A 4,371-nucleotide genomic window follows, 5' to 3' on the forward strand; every position below is an offset into this window, starting at 1 on the left:
AATTTTTTTTTTTTTTTTTTTTTTTTAACATCTTTATTGGGGTATAATTGCTTTACAATGGTGTGTTAGTTTCTGCTTTATAACAAAGTGAATCAGTCATACATAAACATATGTTCCCATATGTCTTCCCTGTTGCGTCTCCCTCCCTCCCACCCTCCCCATCCCACCCCTCCAGGCTGTCACAAAGCACCGAGCCAATATCCCTGTGCCATGCGGCTGCTTCCCACTAGCTATCTACCTTACTGCGTTTGTTAGTGTGTATATGCCCATGACTCTTTCTCGCCCTGTCACAGCTCACCCTTCCCCCTCCCCATAACCTCAAGTCCATTCTCTAAGAGGTCTGCGTCTTTATTCCTGCTTTACCCCTAGGTTCTTCATGACATTTTTTTCTTAAATTCCATATATATGTGTTAGCATACGGTATTTGTCTTTTTCTTTCTGACTTACTTCACTCTGTATGACAGACTCTAGGTCTATCCACCTCATTACAAATAGCTCTATTTCGTTTCTTTTTATGGCTGAGTAATATTCCATTGTATATGTATATTGTATATATGTGCCACATATATACAATATATGTGCCACATCTTGTATATATGTGCCACATCTTCTTTATCCATTCATCCGATGACGGGCACTTAGGTTGTTTCCATCTCCGGGCTATTGTAAATAGAGCTGCAATGAACATTTTGGTACATGACTCTTTTTGAATTTTGGTTTCCTCAGGGTATATGCCCAGTAGTGGGATTGCTGGGTCATATGGTAGTTCTATTTGTAGTTTTTTAAGGAACCTCCATACTGTTCTCCATAGTGGCTGAACCAATTCACATTCCCACCAGCAGTGCAAGAGGGTTCCCTTTTCTCCACACCCTCTCCAGCATTTATTGTTTCTAGATTTTTTGATGATGGCCATTCTGACTGGTGTGAGATGATATCTCATTGTAGTTTTGATTTGCATTTCTCTAATGATTAATGATGTTGAGCATTCTTTCATGTGTTTGTTGGCAGTCTGTATATCTTCTTTGGAGAAATGTCTATTTAGGTCTTCTGCCCATTTTTGGATTGGGTTGTTTGTTTTCTTGTTATTGAGCTGCATGAGCTGCTTGTAAATTTTGGAGATTAATCCTTTGTCGGTTGCTTCATTTGCAAATATTTTCTCCCATTCTGAGGGTTGTCTTTTGGTCTTGTTTATGGTTTCCTTTGCTGTGCAAAAGCTTTGAAGTTTCATTAGGTCCCATTTGTTTATTTTTGTTTTTATTTCCATTACTCTAGGAGGTGGGTCAGAAAGGATCTTGCTTTGATTTATGTCATAGAGTGTTCTGCCTATGTTTTCCTCTAAGAGTTTGATAGTTTCTGGCCTTACATTTAGGTCTTTAATCCATTTTGAGCTTATTTTTGTGTATGGTGTTAGGGAGTGATCTAATCTCATACTTTTACATGTACCTGTCCAGTTTTCCCAGCACCACTTATTGAAGAGGCTGTCCTTTCTCCATTGTACATTACTGCCACCTTTATCAAAGATAAGTTGTCCATATGTGCATGGGTTTATCTCTGGGCTTTCTATCCTGTTCCATTGATCTATCTTTCTGTTTTTGTGCCAGTACCATACCGTCTTGATGACTGTAGCTTTGTAGTATAGTCTGAAGTCAGGGAGCCTGATTCCTCCAGTTCCTTCTTTCGTTCTCAAGATTGCTTTGGCTATTCGGGGTCTTTTGTGTTTCCATACAAATTGTGAAATTTTTTGTTCTAGTTCTGTGAAAAATGCCAGTGGTAGTTTGATAGGGATTGCATTGAATCTATAGATTGCTTTGGGTAGTAGAGTCATTTTCACAATGTTGATTCTTCCAATCCAAGAACATGGTATATCTCTCCATCTATTTATATCATCTTTAATTTCTTTCATCAGTGTCTTATAATTTTCTGCATACAGGTCTTTTGTCTCCTTAGGTAGGTTTATTCCTAGATATTTTATTCTTTTTGTTGCAATGGTAAATGGGAGTGTTTTCTTGATTTCACTTTCAGATTTTTCATCATTAGTATATAGGAATGCCAGAGATTTCTGTGCATTAATTTTGTATCCTGCCACTTTACCAAATTCATTGATTAGCTCTAGTAGTTTTCTGGTAGCATCTTTAGGGTTCTCTATGTATAGGATCATGTCATCTGCAAACAGTGACAGCTTTACTTCTTCTTTTCCAATTAGGATTCCTTTTATTTCCTTTTCTTCTCTGATTGCTGTGGCTAAAACTTCCAAAACAATGTTGAATAATAGTGGTGAGAGTGGGCAACCTTGTCTTGTTCCTGATCTTAGTGGAAATGCTTTCAGTTTTTCACCATTGAGGATGATGTTTGCTGTGGGCTTGTCATATATAGCCTTTATTATGTTGAGGAAAGTTCCCTCTATGCCTACTTTCTGCAGGGTTTTTATCATAAATGGGTGTTGAATTTTGTCAAAAGCTTTCTCTGCATCTATTGAGATGATCATATGGTTTTTCTCCTTCAATTTGTTAATATGGTTTATCACATTGATAGATTTGCGTATATTGAAGAATCCTTGCATTCCTGGAAGAAACCCCACTTGATCATGGTGTATGATCCTTTTAATGTGCTGTTGGATTCTGTTTGCTAGTATTTTGTTGAGGATTTTTGCATCTATGTTCATCAGTGATATTGGCCTGTAGTTTTCTTTCTTTGTGACATCCTTGTCTGGTTTTGGTATCAAGGTGATGGTGGCCTCGTAGAAGGAGTTAGGGAGTGGTCCTCCCTCTGCTATATTTTGGAAGAGTTTGAGAAGAATAGGTGTTAGCTCTTCTCTAAATGTTTGATAGAATTCGCCTGTGAAGCCATCTGGTCCTGGGCTTTTCTTTGTTGGAAGATTTTTAATCACAGTTTCAATTTCAGTGCTTGTGATTGGTCTGTTCATATTTTCTATTTCTTCCTGATTCAGTCTTGGCAGGTTGTACATTTCTAAGAATTTGTCCATTTCTTCCAGATTGTCCATTTTATTGGCATAGAGGTGCTTGTAGTAATCTCTCATGATCTCTTTTATCTCTGCAGTGTCAGTTGTTACCTCTCCTTTTTCATTTCTAATTCTATTGATTTGAGTCTTCTCCCTTTTTTTCTTGATGAGTCTGGCTAGTGGTTTATCTATTTTGTTTATCTTCTCAAAGAACCAGCTTTTAGTTTTTTTGATCTTTGCTATTGTTTCCTTCATTTCTTTTTCATTTATTTCTGATCTGATTTTTATGATTTCTTTCCTTCTGCTAGCTTTGGGGTTTTTTTGTTCTTCTTTCTCTAATTGCTTGAGGTGCAAGGTTAGGTTGTTTATTCGAGATGTTTCCTGCTTCTTAAGGTGGGCTTGTATTGCTATAAACTTCCCCCTTAGAACTGCTTTTGCTGCATCCCATAGGTTTTGGGTCGTTGTGTCTCCATTGTCATTTGTTTCTAGGTATTTTTTGATTTCCTCTTTGATTTCTTCAGTGATCTCTTCATTATTAAGTAGTGTATTGTTTAGCCTCCATGTGTTTGTATTTTTTACAGATCTTTTCCTGTAATTGATATCTAGTCTCATGGCGTTGTGGTCAGAAAAGATACTTGATACAATTTCAATTTTCCTAAATTTACCAAGGCTTGATTTGTGACCTAAGATATGGTCTATCCTGGAGAATGTTCCATGAGCACTTGAGAAAAATGTGTATTCTGTTGTTTTTGGATGGAGTGTCCTATAAATATCAATTAAGTCCATCTTGCCTAATGTATCATTTAAAGCTTGTGTTTCCTTATTTATTTTCATTTTGGATGATCTGTCCATGGGTGAAAGTGGGGTGTTTAAGTCCCCTACTATGAATGTGTTACTGTCGATTTCCCCTTTTATGGCTGTTAGTATTTGCCTTATGTATTGAGGTGCTCCTATGTTGGGTGCATAAATATTTACAATTGTTATATCTTCTTCTTGGATCGATCCCTTGATCATTATGTAGTGTCCTTCTTTGTCTCTTTTAATAGTCCTTATTTTAAAGTCTATTTTGTCTGATATGAGAATTGCTACTCCAGCTTTCTTTTGGCTTCCATTTGCATGGAATATCTTTTTCCATCCCCTTACTTTCAGTCTGTATGTGTCTCTAGGTCTGAAGTGGGTCTCTTGTAGACAGCATATATAAGGGTCTTGTTTTTGTATCCATTCAGCTAATCTGTGTCTTTTGGTGGGAGCATTTAGTCCATTTACATTTAAGGTAATTATCGATATGTATATTCCTATTCCCATTTTCTAAATTGTTTTGGGTTCATTATTATAGGTCTTTTCCTTCTCTTGTGTTTCTTGCCTAGAGAAGATCCTTTAGCATTTGTTGTAAAGCTGGTTTGGTGGTGCTG

This window comes from Aethalodelphis obliquidens, unplaced genomic scaffold (assembly GCF_003676395.1).
Source record: "Aethalodelphis obliquidens isolate GAN/ISIS:26980383/991018 unplaced genomic scaffold, ASM367639v1 scaffold2, whole genome shotgun sequence".
NCBI classification, from domain to species: domain Eukaryota; kingdom Metazoa; phylum Chordata; class Mammalia; order Artiodactyla; family Delphinidae; genus Aethalodelphis; species Aethalodelphis obliquidens.